This window comes from Cherax quadricarinatus, chromosome 30 (genome assembly GCF_038502225.1).
Source record: "Cherax quadricarinatus isolate ZL_2023a chromosome 30, ASM3850222v1, whole genome shotgun sequence".
Lineage (NCBI taxonomy): Eukaryota > Metazoa > Arthropoda > Malacostraca > Decapoda > Parastacidae > Cherax > Cherax quadricarinatus.
In genome coordinates this window covers 36889196-36907266 of record NC_091321.1, presented here as the reverse complement: position 1 = coordinate 36907266, position 18071 = coordinate 36889196, and positions in this window count along the sequence as shown.

Genomic DNA, 18071 nt, shown 5'->3' with positions numbered 1-18071 from the left:
CTGTCACTGTGGTGCTATCATTGTGGTGCAGTCACTGAGGTGCTGTCATTGTGATGCAGTCATTGTGATGCAGTCATTTTGGTGCAGTCATTGTGGTGCACTCATTGTGGTGCAGTCGTTGTGGTGGACTCATTTTATTGAAGTCATTGTGGAGCAGTCATTGTGGAACAGTCATTGTGGTGCAGTCATTGTAGTGCAGTCATTGTGGAGCAGTCATTTTGGTGCAGTCATTGTGGAGCAGTCATTGCGGTGCAGTCGTTGTGGTGCAGTCATTGTATTGAAGTCATTGTGGTGCAGTCATTGTGGAGCAGTCATTGTGGTGCAGTCATTGTGGTGCAGTCATTGTGGTGCAGTCATTGTATTGTAGTCATTGTGAAGCAGTCATTGTGGAGCAGTCATTGTGGAGCAGTCATTGTGGTGCAGTCGTTGTGGTGCAGCCATTGCATTGAAATAATCGTGGTGCAGTCATTGAGGAGCAGTCATTGTGGTGCAGTCATTGTGGAGAAATCATTGTAGTGCAGTCAATGTGGAGCAGTCTTTGTCGTGCAGTCACTCTGGTGAGTTTACCTGGAGTGAGTTTACCTGGAGTGAGTTTACCTGGAGTGAGTTTACCTGGAGTGAGTTCCGGGAGTCAACACCCCCGCGGCCCGGTCTGTGACCAGGCCTCCTTAGGTCAGTGTCCCAGGATGCGACCCACACCAGTCGACTAACACCCAGGTACCCATTTTACTGATGGGGAACATAGACAACAGGTGGAAAGAAACACGTCCAATGTTTCTACTCTGGCTGGGAATCGAACCCAGACCCTCGCCGTGTGAAGCGAGAGCGTTAACCACCAGGCAGTCACTCTGCTGCAGTCATTGTGGTGCAGTCATTGTGGTGCAATCATTGTGGTGCAGTCATTGTGATGCAGTCTCTGTGATCCAGTCATTGTGGTGCAGTCATTATGGTGCAGTCATTGTGGTGGTGTCACTGTGGTGCACTCATTGGGGTGTAGTCATTGTGGTGCGGTCATTGTGTGCAGTCTTTGTGGGGCAGACATTGTGGTGCAGTCATTGTGGTGCAGTCGTTGTGGAGCATTTGATGTGGTGCAGTCACTCTTGTGCAGTCATTTTGGTTCAGTCACTTTGTGCAGTCATTGTGGTGCAGTCACTCTGGCGCACCCATTGTGGTGCAGTCATTGTGGTGCAGTCATTGTATTGAAGTCATTGTGTTGCAGTCATTGTGGTGCAGTCATTGTGGAGCATTTAATGTGGTGCAGTCACTCTTTTAGCACTCATTGTGGTGCAGTCGCTATGGTGCAGACATTGTGGTCCAGTCATTGTGGTGCAGCCATTTTGGTGCTATCAGTGTGGTGAAGTCATTGTGGTGCTGTCATTGTGGTGCAGTCACTGTGGTGCAGTCATTGTGGTGCAATTGTTGTGGTGCAGTCATTGAGGTGCTCTCATTGTGGTGCAGTCACTGTGGTGCAATCACTGTGCTGCAGTCATCGTGCTTCAGTCACTGGGGTCCAGTCATTATGGTGAAGTCACTGTGGTCCAGTCATTGTGCTGCACTCATTGTGGTGCAGTTATTGTGCTGCAGTCATTGTGGTGTAGTCATTGTGGTGTTCTCACTGTCGTGCTGTCATTGTGGTGCTGTCACTGTGGTATAGTCACTGAGGTGACTCAAGAAATCGTAATGACACGATTGCAAACAAACCATACCCCCGGCCGGGACTGAACCCGCGGTCATAGTCTCAAAACTCCAGCCCGTCGCGTTAGCCACTAGACCAGCTAGCCACCATAAGATTCATCCAACACAGTGGTGCCTGTGCTAACCTTCCTATGGTGTAGAAATATACCTAGTTGGATGAATCTTATTGTGGCTAGCTGGTCTAGTGGCTAACGCGACGGGCTGGAGTTTTGAGACTCTATGACCGCGGGTTCAATCCCGGCCGGGGGTATGGTTAGTCACTGAGGTGCTGTCACTGTGGTGCAGTCAATGTTGTGCAGTCACTCTGGTGTTATCATTGTGGTGCAGTCATTGTGGTGCAGTCATTGTGGTGCAGCTATTGTTGGCAGTCGCTGTGGTGCAGTCACTGTGGTGCAGTCATTGCAGTGCAGTCATTGTGGTGCAGGCACTGTGGTGCAGTTACTGTGGTCCAGTCTTTGTGGTGCGGGCAATGTGGTGCAGTTACTGTGGTATAGTCATTGTGGTGTAGTCATTGTGGTGCAGTCACTGTAGTCCAATCATTGTGGTTCAGCCACTGTGGGCAGTCATTGTGGTGCAGCCATTGTTGTGCAGTCGCTGTGGTGAAGTCACTGTGGTGCAGTCATTGCAGTGCAGTCATTGTGGTGCAGTCACTGTGGTGCACTTACTCTGGTTCAGTCTTTGTGGTGCGGGCAATGTGGTGCAGTCATTGTGGAGAAGTCACTGTAATCCAGTTATTGTGGGGCACTCACTGTGCAGTCACTGTTGTGTAATCATTGTGGTGCAGTCATAGCGGTGCTCTCATTGTGGTACGATCACTGTGGTGCTGTCGTTGTAGTATAGTCATTTTGGTGCAATCATTGTAGTGCAGTCACTGTGGTGCCGTAATTGTTGAACAATCACTGTGGTGTAGTCACTGTGGTGCAGTCACTGCGGAACAATCATTTTGGTGCAGTCACTCTGGAGCAGTCGTTGTGGTGCTTTCACTGGGGAGCAGTCATTGAGGGGCATTCATTGTGGTGCAGTCATTGTGGTGCAATCACTCTGCTGCAATCATTGTGGTGCAGTCACTGTAGAACAGTCAATGTGATGCAGTCATTTTGGTGCAGTCATTGTGGTGCAGTAATTGAGGAGCAGTCATTGTGGTGAAGTCATTGTGTTGAAATCATTGTGATGCAGTCATTATGGTGCCGTCATTGTGGAGCAGTCATTGTGGTTCAGTCATTGTGTTGCAGTCATTGTAGAGCAGTCATTGAGGTGCAGTAATTGAGGAGCAGTCATTGTGGTGAAGTCATTGTATAGAAATCATTGTGATGCAGGCATTATGTTGCAGTCATTGTGGAGCAGTCATTGTGGTGCAGTCATTGTGGAGTAATCATTGTGGTGCAGTCAATGTGGCGCAGTCACTGTGGTGCAGTCACTCTGGTGCAGACATAGTGGTGTAGTCATTGTGGTGCAGCCATTGTGGTGCAGTCATTGTGATGCAGTGTCTGTCAACCAGTCATTGTGGTACAGTGATTATGGTGCAGTCATTGAGGTGGTGACACTGTGGTGCAGTCATTGTGGTGCAGTCACTATTCTCCATTCATTGTGGTGCAGTCATTGTGGTGCAGTCATTGTGGTTCAGTCATTGTGGTGCACTCACGCTGGTGCAGTCACTCTGGTGCAGTCATTGTGGTGCGGTCATTGTGGTGCAGTCACTCTGGTGCAGTCATTGTGGTGCAGTCATTGTGGTGCAATCACAGTGGTACAGTCACAGTGGTGCAGTGATAGTGGTGCAGTCACAGTGGTGCAGTCACTGTGGTGCAGTCATTTCGGTGCAGTCATTGTGGTGCAGTCAAGGTGATGCAGTCGCTGTGGTGGACTCATTGTTGAAGTCATTGTGGAGCAGTCATTGTGGAACAGTCATTGTGGTGCAGTCATTGTTGTGCAGTAATTGTGCAGCAGTCATTGTGGTGCAGTCATTGTGGAGCATTCATTGTGGAGCAGTCATTGTGGTGCAGTCGTTGTGGTGCAGTCATTGTATTGAAGTATTTGTGGTGCAGTCATTGTGGTGCAGTCATTGTGGTGCAGTCATTGTAATGAAGACATTGTGGTGCAGTCATTGTGGTGCAGTCACAGTGGTACGGTCACAGTGGTGCAGTGATAGTGGTGCAGTCACAGTGGTGCAGTCATTGTGGTGCAGCCATTGCATTGCTTTTATTGTGGTTCAGTCATTGTGGTTCATTCGCTGTGGTGCAGTCATTGTGGTGCAGTCATTGTGGTGCAGTCATTGTGATGCAGTCGTTGTGGTGGACTCATTGTATTGAAGTCATTGTGGAGCAGTCATTTTGGAACAGTCATTGTGGTGCAGTCATTGTGGTGCAGTCATTGTGGAGCAGTCATTGTGGTGCAGTCATTAAGAAGCAGTCATTGTGGTGCAGTCGTTGTGGTGCAGTCATTGTATTGAAGTCATTGTGGAGCAGTTATTTAGGAGCAGTCATTGTGGTGCAGTCGTTCTGGTGCAGTCATTGTATTGAAATAATTGTGGTGCAGTAATTGTCGAGCAGTCATTGCGCTGCTGTCATTCTGGTGCAGCCATTTGTGGTGCAGTCATTGTGGAGCAACGATTGTGGTGCAGTCACTATGGAGAAATCATTGTGGCACAGTCAATGTGGAGCAGTCTTTGTCGGGCAGTCACGCTTGAGCAATCATTGTGGTTCAGTCATTGTGGTGCAGTCACTCTGGTGCAGTCACTCTGGTGCAGTCATTGTGGTGCAGTCATTGTGGGGCAATCATTGTGGTGCAGCCATTGTGATGCAGTCTCTGTAATCCAGTCATTGTGGTGTAGTCATTATGGTGCAGTCATTGTGGTGGTGTCACTGTGGTGCAGTCATTGGGGTGTAGTGATTGTGGTGCAGTCATTTTGGTGCAGTCACTGTTCTCCATTCATTGTGGTGCAGTCTTTGTCGTTCAGTCACTGTGGTGCAGTCATTGTGGAGCAGACATTGTGGTGCAGTCATTGCGGAGAAGTCATTGTGGTGCCGTCATTGTGGAGCCTTTAATGTGGTGCAGTCACTCTTTTAGCAGTCATTGTGGTGCAGTCACTCTGGTGCTGTCATTGTGTTGCAGTCATTTCGGTGCTATCAGTGTGGTGCAGTCATTGTGGTGCTATCCGTGTGGTGCAGCTCTTTTGGTGCTGTCATTGTGGTGCAGTCATTGTAGTGCAGTCATTGTGGTGCAGTCACTGTGGTTCAGTCTTTGTGGTGCGGGCACTGTGGTGCAGTTACTGTGGTATATTCATTGTGGTGTAGTCATTGTGGTGCAATCACTGTAGTCCAATCAATGTGGTGCAGTCACTGAGGTGCAGTCATTTTGGAGCAGTCATTGAGGTGCTCTCAATGAGGAGCAGTCATTGTGGTGCAGTCACTGCGATCCAGTCTTTGAAGTGTAGGCACTGTGGTGCATTCAGTGTGGTGCAGTCATTGTGGTGCATTCAGTGTGGTGCAGTCATTGTTGTGCAGTCACTGTAGTCCAGTAATTGTGAGGCAGTCACTGTGGTGCTGTCACTGTTGTGCAATCATTGTGGTGCAGTCGTAGTGGTGCTGTCATTGTGCTGCGATCACTGTGGTGCTGTCGTTGTAGTGTAGTCATTGTGGTGCAGTCATTGTGATGAAGTCACTTTGGTGCAGTCATTGTGGTGCAATCATTGTGGTGCAGTCACTGTGGTGCCGTAATTGCTGAACAGTCACTGTGGTGTAGTCATTTTGGTGCAGTCACTGTGGAGCAGTCATTGTGGTGCTTTCACTGGTGAGCAGTCATTGTGGTGCAGTCACTGTGGAGCAATCACTGAGGGGCATTCATTGTGGAGCAGTCATTGTGGTACAGTCACTGTGGAGCAGTCACTGTTGTGAAGTGTGTGATTTTGGGGCAGTCATTGTGATGCAGTCGTTGTGGTGCAGTCATTGTAGTGCTTTCATTGTGGCTCAGTCACTGTGGTTCATTTTCTGTGGTGCAGTCATTGTGGTGCAGTCATTGTGGTGCAGTCATTGTGGTGCAGTCATTGTGGTGCAGTCATTGTTATGCAGTCGTTGTGGTGGACTCATTGTATTGAAGTCATTGTGGAGCAGTCATTGTGGAACAGTCATTGTGGTTCAGTTATTGTGGTGCAGTCATTATGGAGCAGTCTTTGTGGTGCAGTCACTGTCTTGCTGTCATTGTGGTGCAAAGATTGTGGTACAGTGATTGTGGTGCAGTCACTGTGGTGCCGTGATTGTGGTGCAGTCATTGTGGTGCAGTTCCTGTGGTGCTGTCATTGTGGTGCAGTCATTGTAGTGCAGACACTGTGGGGCAAACACTCTAGTGCTGTCACTGAGGTGCTGTCATTGCAGTGCAGTCATTGTCGTGCAATCACTGTGGCGCTGCCATTGTGGTGCAATTATTGTGGTGCAGTCATTGTGGTGCTTTCATTGTGTTGCAGTTATTATAGTGCAGTCATTGTGGTGCAGTCATTGAGGTGCTATCAGTGTGGTGCAGTCACTGTGGTGCTGTCATTGTGGTGGTGTCACTGTGGTGCCGACATTGGGATGAAGTCATTGTGGTGCAGTCTTTGTGGCGCAGTCACTATTGTCCATTCATTGTTGTGCAGTCAATGTGGAGCAGTCATTGTGGCGCAGTCATTGTGGTGCAATCATTGTGGTGCAGTCATTATAGTGCAGTCATTGTGGTGGTGTCACTGTGGTGCAGTGACTGTGGTGTAGTCATTGCGGTGCAGTCATTATAGTGCAGTCATTGTGGTGAAGTCACTGTTCTCCAGTCATTGTGGTGGAGGCATAGTGGTGCAGTCATTGTGGTGTAGTCATTTTCGTGCAGTCACTGTTGTTCAGTCACTGTGGTGCAGTCATTGTGGTGCAGTCATTTTGGTGCTGTCTTTGTGGTGCAGTCATTGTGGTTCAGTCACTGTGGTGCAGTCATTGTGGTGCAGTCATTGTGGTGCTGTCATTGTGGAGCAGTCATTGTGGTGCAGTCATTGTAGTGCAGTCATTGTAGTGCAGTCATTGTGGTGCAGTCATTGTGGTGCAGTCATTGTAGTGCAGTCATTGTGGTGCTGTCATTGTGGAGCAGTCATTGTGGTGCAGTCATTGTGGTGCTGTCATTGTGGTGCAGTCATTGTGGTGCAATCATTGTGGTGCAGTCACTGTGGTACAGTCACTGTGGTGCAGTCATTGTGGTGCAGTCAGTGTGGTGCAGTCACTGTGGTGCAGTCACTGAGGTGCAGTCACTGTGGAACAGTCATTTTGGTGCAGTCATTGTGGTGCAGTCATTGTGATGCAGTCATTGTGGTGCAGTCATTGTGATGCAGTCATTGTGGTGCAGTCATTGTGGTGCAGTCATTGTGGTGCAGTCATTGTGGTGCAGTCATTGTGGTGCAGTCATTGTGGTGCAGTCATTGTGGTGCAGTCATTGTGGTGCAGTCATTGTGGTGCAGTCATTGTGGTGCAGTCATTGTGGTGCAGTCATTGTGGTGCAGTCATTTGACGCAGTCATTGTGGTGCAGTCATTGTGGTGCAGTCATTGTGGTGCAGTCATTGTGATGCAGTCATTGTGGTGCAGTCATTGTGGTGCAGTCATTGTGGTGCAGTCATTGTGGTGCAGTCATTGTGGTGCAGTCATTGTGGTGCAGTCATTGTGGTGCAGTCATTGTGGTGCAGTCATTGTGGTGCAGTCATTGTGGTGCAGTCATTGTGGTGCAGTCATTGTGGTGCAGTCATTGTGGTGCAGTCATTGTGATGCAGTCATTGTGGTGCAGTCATTGTGGTGCAGTCTTTGTGATGCAGTCATTGTGGTGCAGTCATTGTGGTGCAGTCATTGTGGTGCAGTCATTGTGGAGCAGTCATTGTGGTGCAGTCATTGTGGTGCAGTCATTGTGGTGCAGTCATTGTGGTGCAGTCATTGTGGTGCAGTCATTGTGGAGCAGTCATTGTGGTGCAGTCATTGTGGTGCAGTCATTGTGGTGCAGTCATTGTGGTGCAGTCATTGTGGTGCTGTCACACTAGCAACTTTGTTAGCAAAAACTTCCTAACTCCACATTCGTCCTCTTCCTTCAATTGTTACCTAGTCCGTAATGTTCCTGTTTATCAGTGCAGTCATTGTGGTGCAGTCATTGTGGTGCAGTCATTGTGGTGCAGTCATTGTGGTGCAGTCATTGTGATGCAGTCATTGTGGTGCAGTCATTGTGGTGCAGTCATTGTGGTGCAGTCATTGTGGTGCAGTCATTGTGGTGCAGTCATTGTGGTGCAGTCATTGTGGTGCAGTCATTGTGGTGCAGTCATTGTGGTGCAGTCATTGTGGTGCAGTCATTGTGGTGCAGTCATTGTGGTGCAGTCATTGTGGTGCAATCATTGTGGTGCAGTCATTGTGATGCAGTCACTGTGGTGCAGTCATTGTGGTGCAGTCATTGTGGTGCAGTCATTGTGGTGCAGTCATTGTGGTGCAGTCATTGTGGTGCAGTCATTGTGGTGCAGTCATTGTGGTGCAGTCATTGTGGTGCAGTCATTGTGGAGCAGTCATTGTGGTGCAGTCATTGTGGTGCAGTCATTGTGATGCAGCCATTGTGGTGCAGTCATTGTGGTGCAGTCATTGTGATGCAGTTATTGTGGTGCAGTCATTGTGGTGCAGTCATTGTGGTGCAGTCATTGTGGAGCAATCATTGTGGTGCTGTCATTGTGATGCAGTTATTGTGGTGCAGTCATTGTGGTGCAGTCATTGTGGTGCAGTCATTGTGGTGCAGTCATTGTGGTGCAGTCATTGTGGTGCAGTCATTGTGGTGCAGTCATTGTGGTGCTGTCACACTAGCAACTTTGTTAGCAAAAACTTCCTAACTCCACATTCGTCCTCTTCCTTCAATTGTTACCTAGTCCGTAATGTTCCTGTTTATCAGTGCAGTCATTGTGGTGCAGTCATTGTGGTGCAGTCATTGTGGAGCAATCATTGTGGTGCTGTCATTGTGGTGCAGTCATTGTGGAGCAGTCATTGTGGAGCAATCATTGTGGTGCTGTCACACTAGCAACTTTGTTAGCAAAAACTTCCTAACTCCACATTCTTCCTCTTCCTTCAAATGTTACCTAGTCCGTAATGTTCCTGTTTATCAGTGCAGTCATTGTGGTGCAGTCATTGTGGTGCAGTCATTGTGGTGCAGTCATTGTGGTGCTGTCATTGTGGTGCAGTCATTGTGGTGCAGTCATTGTGGTGCAGTCATTGTGGTGCTGTCACACTAGCAACTTTGTTAGCAAAAACTTCCTAACTCCACATTCGTCCTCTTCCTTCAAATGTTACCTAGTCCGTAATGTTCCTGTTTATCAGTGCAGTCATTGTGGTGCAGTCATTGTGGTGCTGTCACACTAGCAACTTTGTTAGCAAAAACTTCCTAACTCCACATTCGTCCTCTTCCTTCAAATGTTACCTAGTCCGTAATGTTCCTGTTTATCAGTGGGTAATTATTCTATTTCCTCCATTTTTATCACTGGTCATAAGCTCCTCATTATTTATTTACCTTAATCCAAAACTCAGTTTATCTTTATGACAAGATGGTTTTAATTTCTCCATAGTTTTTTTTTTTAACGAAAGTTAATTAGAATTGTCAAATATTCTTCTGAGAGATTAATTAAAAGCAAAATAAATAAATAAATAATTAAGTAAAGGTTTTCATGCTTTACTAAGTGATTTAAGATTTTCTAAGATTTATTCAGAAGAAAATTTGAATTACTGCTGAAAATATAAATTAACATAATAACAAGAATTTCTAATTAAAATTATACTTTCTGTTGTTGCTGAATTTTCCATTTTCTTTTCCTCCTAAATTTTCAGCTGTGGTTAATTAACATTGTACTTGCTGTTGTTACATAATAAATCTGTTTAAGACTCCATCTACTATTACCAAAGTCTAGATGATGCTTCACAAACATCCAGCCTAAGAGACCAAACTTGTGACGATGTTCGAGCACTCCTGCGAAACTCTTCGAGTGTCAGCGTGCCTCGTTGTGCTCCGGGTTTTCTAGTGTTTTCACGGTCGCTCTTACGTGCTAGAACTTTAATTTGTGTCATCAATCCTATACGATACATCCCTCTAGCGCCTGGAACCAATCTTGGGCGGAAAACATTATATACTGAGTAAAAAAAGGAGAATTGTGTGCACTACCTAAGAGAGTTTACTGCCAGAGGGGAATCATAGGCCTGTCCCGTGTGGAAAAATAATAATAATTGAACTTTGTGTCAGAGGAAAGAAAGTCTCCCTGAAAGCATTGAGTATACATAGTGTATAGTGTATACTACAGTGGCTCCCTAGTATATTGATGATAAAGGCTAAAGTGTCATTTGAAAACAGGTGAATTTGTAAATGAAGTGATAAGCCTATAGAGGCAGGTGCCAGAAGTCGCCAGAAACTTACCACAGGTCAGCTGTTTTTAATAATCTTCCTGGCCTGCTAGTGTACTCGCATATAATCTAGTGATACCAGTGAATAGCAGAATACAGTGTTGTAGTAGCAACTAACCAGTATTATAATGGTACTTAGTGGAGTGGAGTGACTTTCATTAGTTTCTTTTTCTTGAAATACCAGACGTTACTGTGAATTTCATATAACCTGTAGTTACCAGCGGTCGCAATATACACAACGAGAAGCAATTATTACTACAGAAAAAGCGCCCTTCCTCCAAAATTTGCACCAGTCAACTATAGTGATAATATAGCATTTATTGTGGTGGAGACGGAAAAAAAAAAAAAAAAAAAAAAAAAAAAATAGAGAAGCTAGATACAGCGATTGATAAACAAGGGTGGAGGCTCGACCGTTCGTCATTGTAGGAGTGCCAGCAGTCACCGGCTCTTCAACACGCAAGTTATACTTTTGTATCAATCAAATCACATATTACTCGGGTAGATAATTTCCAGTAGATCCTTCATGTGTTAGCTCAAATCACCGACCAGTATGGTTTAAGTAAGTGACCCACTGATCAGATCAGATAGACTGGTCCGAACCCTTGACTGGTCCGAACCCTTGACTGGTCCGAACCCTTGACTGGTCCGAACCCTTGACTGGTCCGAACCCTGGACTGGTTTCAAACGGTTTCGTTGTGCACCACCTAGCAGGTTATTAATAGAATATTCAAGAGGTTGCTAGTAGAATTGCAGTAAATCAACCATTCATATCATTATGAAGCTGTGTGTAGTCTGTGGTCAGTCAAACAAACGGGCTTCCACATGCATAAATTGTCATTTCTGTGGAAATTGGTGTCACGCCCCTTGTGCAGATATCCAAGAACTAGCTACAAGCAGTATTAAAACAGGGAAGTGTTTTTGGGTATGCCCAAATGAGATAAATCTGTGGACTAAAATCACAAGGGTATTAAAAGAGGTCAACATCAAAGCTGCTTTCATAGAAAACCTGGAAGCTTTCTACAACAGATGGGAACATAAAAAGTCCGGGCTGAATGGTACTGCCCTTGATACTGGCCATGTAGTCAGAAACTGTAAGGCTGGAGATGATGTCCTGGTAGTCAGTAAATGGGGGGCTGATAGTGCTGTCCTGGGAGACAGTAATGGGGAAGCTGGAGGTGCTGTCCTGGGAGACAGTAATGGTGAAGCTGGAGGTGCTGTCCTGGGAGACAGTAATGGTGAAGCTGGAGATGCTGTCCTGGGAGACAGTAATGGGGAAGCTGGAGATGCTGTCCTGGGAGACAGTAATGGTGAAGCTGGAGATTTTGTCCAGGTAGTCGGGAATTATACGCAGGAAGGAATACATATAAATGACCCCATAGGGGACAGGAGCCATAGTAGGGAAACAAGTGTAGTCAAAGATAAGATAAAACCAATACTGCAAACTAGAAATACCGCAGGAAATAGCAAATAAGAGGACTCCACTAGCAATAGTGAGGATATATTACCAAAAACAAATGGTGGGAGCTCCATTGTTGGTGCTAGGGAGGATAGAAGTAAGACAGGGAAACATGCACCAACAGGGAATACAGTCACAGAAACCCAAGGCAAACGGAAACCAAGCCTGTGCACATACTATGCACTCGGTATCTGCTGGCATGGGAAATCTGGAAAAACAGATGGGACGTGCAACTATGACCACCCTAGGAAATGCCATGCCCATATGACAACAGGAAAATGCAAACTCCCTTCCTGTAAGCTTTTTCACCCTGAACTGTGTACCTCTTCAGTACAGGAAAGACTGTGCTATAACTTAAATTGCCAGGCATACCATCTAAAGGGGACAATAAGATACAAAACATCCAGGCCATGGGAAAACCTGGGTAGCCACAGCCACTCAAGAGGGAGAGGTTTTTTAGTGCCAGGAAGGAAAAAAAACTGGCAGGAAATGGCAGAAATCGTACACCAAATCCAGTCATTCCTGGAGTGGAACCACAGTCGATGGCCTCCACTCCAAACCAACAGATACAGATACTAATGCCGGAAAAAAAATCCCCCCCCAGTACCAACAATACCACCAGTCCGATAACATTCTTCTTTGCAAATATACAGGGTCTAAAGCCAGCAACAAACAACAAAATACCTTTCATCCGTGGACTGCTTGCAGAGGCAAAGGCAATGTTCGCGGCTTTCACTGAGACCCACATAAAGGATCACTTGGACAACGAAATATGGATCCCAGGTTACAACCTATACAGATGTGACAGAGTGAACAGGCAAAAGGGGGGGGGTTGGCCTGTACATTGCAGAGTCACTTATTTGCACAGAACTGCTAAATGCCTCAAATGATGTAGTGGAAGTTTTAGCAGTAAAGGTCGAGAACCAAAACCTAGTCATTGTGATAGTCTACAAGCCTCCGGATGCAACATCCCAGCAATTCCAGGAACAGCTGTTAAAAATTGACCACTGTCTGGAAAACCTTCCAGCTCCTGCACCCAACATCTTGCTCCTGGGGGATTTCAACTTAAGGCACCTAAAATGGAGGAATATAGCAAATAATATTGTTGCAGTAATAACACCAGGAGGCAGCTCTGATGAAAACTCACACTCACGCGAGCTTTTAAATCTCTGCACAAAATTCAATTTAAACCAGCAAATAATAGAGCCTACTAGACTGGAGAATACACTAGACCTCATCTTCACTAACAATGATGATCTGATAAGAAATGTCACCATATCAAAAACAATATACTCAGATCACAACATAATTGAGGTTCAGTCATGTATGCGCGGAGCCCCAGACCGACATAATGAGATTAGTCATGAGGGAGCATTCACCAAATTCAACTTCAATAACAAAAACATAAAGTGGGACCAAGTAAACCAAGTCCTAACCGATATAAGCTGGGAAGATATACTAAGCAACACAGACCCAACTTATGCCTAGAACAGATTAACTCGGTGGCGCTCGATGTATGCACAAGGCTTATTCCTCTAAGAAAAAGGAGGAGTAGATGTAAAACAGAAAGAGACAGGCGCTCCCTTTACAGGCGACGGAAAAGAATAACAGAGCGGCTAAAAGAGGTCAATATATCTGAAATGCGTAGGGAGACACTGGTCAGAGAAATAGCAAGCATCGAACTTAACCTAAAAGAATCCTTTAGGAGTCAGGAATCGCGGGAAGAACTAAAAGCCATAAATGAAATCGAAAGAAACCCAAAGTATTTCTTCTCCTATGCCAAATCAAAATCGAGAACAACGTCCAGTATTGGGCCTCTACTTAAACAAGATGGGTCCTACACAGATGACAGCATGGAAATGAGTGAGCTACTCAAGTCCCAATATGACTCAGTTTTTAGCAAGCCGCTAACCAGACTGAGAGTCGAAGATCAAAATGAATTTTTTATGAGAGAGCCACAAAATTTGATTAACACAAGCCTATCCGATGTTATCCTGACGCCAAATGATTTCGAACAGGCGATAAATGACATGCCCATGCACTCTGCCCCAGGGCCAGACTCATGGAACTCTGTGTTCATCAAGAACTGCAAGAAGCCCCTATCACGAGCCTTTTCCATCCTATGGAGAGGGAGCATGGACACGGGGGTCGTCCCACAGTTACTAAAAACAACAGACATAGCCCCACTCCACAAAGGGGGCAGTAAAGCAACAGCAAAGAACTACAGACCAATAGCACTAACATCCCATATCATAAAAATCTTTGAAAGGGTCCTAAGAAGCAAGATCACCACGCATCTAGAAACCCATCAGTTACACAACCCAGGGCAACATGGGTTTAGAACAGGTCGCTCCTGTCTGTCTCAACTATTGGACCACTACGACAAGGTCCTAAATGCACTAGAAGACAAAAAGAATGCAGATGTAATATATACAGACTTTGCAAAAGCCTTCGACAAGTGTGACCATGGCGTAATAGCGCACAAAATGCGTGCTAAAGGAATAACAGGAAAAGTCGGTCGATGGATCTATAATTTCCTCACTAACAGAACACAGAGAGTAGTCGTCAACAGAGTAAAGTCCGAGGCAGCTACGGTGAAAAGCTCTGTTCCACAAGGCACAGTACTCGCTCCCATCTTGTTCCTCATCCTTATATCCGACATAGACAAGGATGTCAGCCACAGCACCGTGTCTTCCTTTGCAGATGACACCCGAATCTGCATGACAGTGTCTTCCATTGCAGACACTGCAAAGCTCCAGGCAGACATCAACCAAATCTTTCAGTGGGCTGCAGAAAACAATATGAAGTTCAACGATGAGAAATTTCAATTACTCAGTTATGGTAAACATGAGGAAATTAAATCTTCATCAGAGTACAAAACAAATTCTGGCCACAAAATAGAGCGAAACACCAACGTCAAAGACCTGGGAGTGATCATGTCGGAGGATCTCACCTTCAAGGACCATAACATTGTATCAATCGCATCTGCTAGAAAAATGACAGGATGGATAATGAGAACCTTCAAAACTAGGGAGGCCAAGCCCATGATGACACTCTTCAGGTCACTTGTTCTATCTAGGCTGGAATATTGCTGCACACTAACAGCACCTTTCAAGGCAGGTGAAACTGCCGACCTAGAAAATGTACAGAGAACTTTCACGGCGCGCATAACGGAGATAAAACACCTCAATTATTGGGAGCGCTTGAGGTTCCTAAACCTGTATTCCCTGGAACGCAGGAGGGAGAGATACATGATTATATACACCTGGAAAAGTGACATATAGTTCGAATTTTTAACCCTGGAGGGTAAGCCACCTAAGATAACCCAATAAAGGCAGTGCGTCAGTGAGTGACTCTGCCTTATTTCCAATGTGGTCTTCACTCTTGTCCCCCAGGATGCCACCCACCACAAACGACAAACACCCAAGTATCTACTTACTGCCAGGCGAACAGACATAGTTGGTGTAAGGAGACACGCCCAATGTTTTCACCCTTCTTGTGGATCGAGCCACAGACACTGTTAGGCGAGAGTGTTGCCTGCCAGGCTTGTAAAATTGATTTATTTAAACGAAAACTTTGCGAAATGAATCAGAGAAGACCAGAAGACTTGTCAGAAAGAGGGAGGGAGATAAGTATTTATAGTAGCGGAAGCATAGGTGGGGAATGTTGCAACAAGGAGAAGATTGGAGGCAGTGTAGATGTCGTGTCTGAGGGCAGTGTGTGGTGTGAATATAATGCAGAGAATCCGTAGTCTGGAAATTAAGAGGAGGTATAGGGTTACCAAAACTATTATCCAGAGGGCTGAGGATGAGTTGTTGAGGTGGTTCGGACATTTAAAGGGATGAATCGAAATAGAATGACTTACAGTGCATATAAATCTGTAGTGGAAGGAAGACAGTGTAGAGGCAGGCTTAGGAAAGGTTGGAGAGAAGAGGTAAAGGAGGTTTTGTGTGTGAGGGGCTTTGACTTCCAGCAAGCATGCGCGAATGTATTAGGAGAAAATGAAGACAAATGATATTTAGGACATGACGTGCTGGAGGTGGGAAGTACAGTGCCTGCCCTCTGAAAGAGTGCAGGCACTGAACTTTCTACAGTGTAGACATGCCTCTGGTAAGACAGTAATGGAATGAATGATGATGAAAGTGTTTCTTCTGTTCCGGGTCACCCTGACTTGGTGGGAAACTGCCGATGTGTTAATACATAATAATGAAAAGTAGTACTGAAAACAGAAATATCAAATTAGTAATAGCAAAATTGTGGTTAGTGGCACACACAGCTTCTATGCTTCCACTCTAAAAACCCAGAGAGAAGTTGTCCAGTCCCACCAACTTTGAGGTATCAAGGTCACTTTGTAGCTCCTTCAAGTCCTCCTCGGTTGTGTGTATTTCATCCAACACTTTTTGGTATATCCCTTGTTGGTGTACCCCTTTGTTCTGACCTCCCAGGGTCCTTTCCGTCTCCACTTTAAACACTTCCTTAAATCTCAAGATCAGCTCCTCACATACTTCTTGGTCGTTTCTTGAGAGCCCCCACTTTCTTTCCTCAGCCTGATTATCTGGTCCTTGACTGTTGTCTTCTTCCTGATGTGGCTATGCAACAGTTTCGGTTCGGACTTGACTTTCGATGCTATGTCGTTTTCGTACTGTCGCTGGGCCTCCCTCCTTATCTGTACATTCTCGTTTCTGGCTATTTGACTCATCTCTTTATTTTCCTGGGTTCTTTGTCTTCTGTACTTTTTCCATTCTCTAGTGCATTTTGTTTTTGCCTCCCTACACGTTTGGGTAAACCTAGGGCTCGTTCTGGTCTTTCCATTATTTCTTTTGCCCTTGGGAACAAACCTTTCCTCTGCCTCCCTTCATTTTGTAGTTAAATAGTCCATCATTTCATTTACTGCCTTTCCTACCAATTCTCTTTCCCACTGAACTGTCTGCAGGAAGTTCCTCATACCTGTGTAGTCCTCCCTGTTGCAGTTTGGTTCCTCCCATCCTACACCTGTTTTCCTCTCCGCTTGTAACTCTACTATGTATTCAAAGTTCAGAACCAAGGGGCCTTTCATATGTGATGTCCTCAATGTCCGAGCTACTCAGGGTGAATACGAGGTTCAGTCTTGCTAGTTCATCCTTACCGCAGTGTCCCTAACATGTTGATGCATGAAGTTTTCCAGTACCACATCCATTATCTTGGTTCTCGATGTTTCATGACCCCCCTGTGGCTCTAGGTTTTCCCAATCAATCTCCTTGTGATTGAAATCAATTAGAAACTTTGCTCTATCCGTGTGAGCTCTTTTGGCCACCTCAGCTAGTGTGTCCACCATTGCTCTGATGCTCTTTTCATATTCTTCTCTTGGCCTCCTGCAGTTCTGTGGCGGGTTATACCTCACTACAATGAGTACCTTATGTCCCCCAGACTGAATTGTACCTACTATGTAATCCCCATCACAATTTCGTCCATTCCTTCCATTTCCACAAACTCTTATCGGTTTTTGATGAGCAGTGCAACTCCTCCTCTCCCTATTCTCCTCCTATCTTTCCTCAGGATCTGATATCCGGGAGGGAAGATTACATTTGTTATCATCCCGGTGAGCTTTGCTTCTGTGTTTGCTATGATGTCTGGGGACACCTTGATTCTTTCATGTCACTTCTCATATTTGTTTGCTATTCCATTTGCATTCCTATACCAAACCTTGAACTTCTTTTCTAAAAGTGTGGTCAGGGGAGGACATTGGGGTATGGGGAGCGGGAGCCCTGGCGGGGACCTATGGGGTTCGCTGGGGTGGTTTGTGATAAGGTGGGTGGGGGCACAGGGTACTGTGTGTGGGTTTTGGTTTAGATTATATGTTTGCATTAGGGTTGTCATGGTTGGGATCCTTCTGTGGGTGGTTCTGAAAGAGGTTGTGTTTGCTCTTCCTCATGAGTCTGGGTTCTCCTGTTTATTTCCGTCATTGCCCCTCGTTTCCCCTTGTATCTTTGTACCCTCTCTTTAAGTTTTTGCCTTTTTTCTTGTGTTCTGTCTCGATTGAGGTACACCCTCTGGTACTTTAGTATGTCCCTTAGTCGTGCTTTCTGCCTTGAAAATAAATTTAACTGGCCTTTTTATTTGTCAACTTTGTCATGTCTTCATCTCATATTGCTTTCATGATACTCTCAGTCGAGTCTTTTTCCGCCTGTCTTCTTGCTTTGTAGGTATCCCCTATGACTTCCTGAAGCTCATAGACAAAAACTGACCTCTCACTTTCGTCCTCTCACTGTATTTCCCTTTATATCGCCTGAGACGATTCAGTTCCTTCCTTCAATCTCTTCTCTAGCTGATGTCCCTGTGCTCAGTGGTCTCTCATTTTTTTCCTTCTCAGCTCTTCCCGGCACTGCAGTGGTCTGTTAGAGCCTCTGCATATTGCTTAACTCATTCATTGTCTTTAGTCCCCTCATTTGTTCCTGATGTGCTCCTCGTCTTTTCTTGGGCTCCACAGTGGTGTGATGGAGCCTCCGCATACAGAATAGCTCCTTTGTTCCAT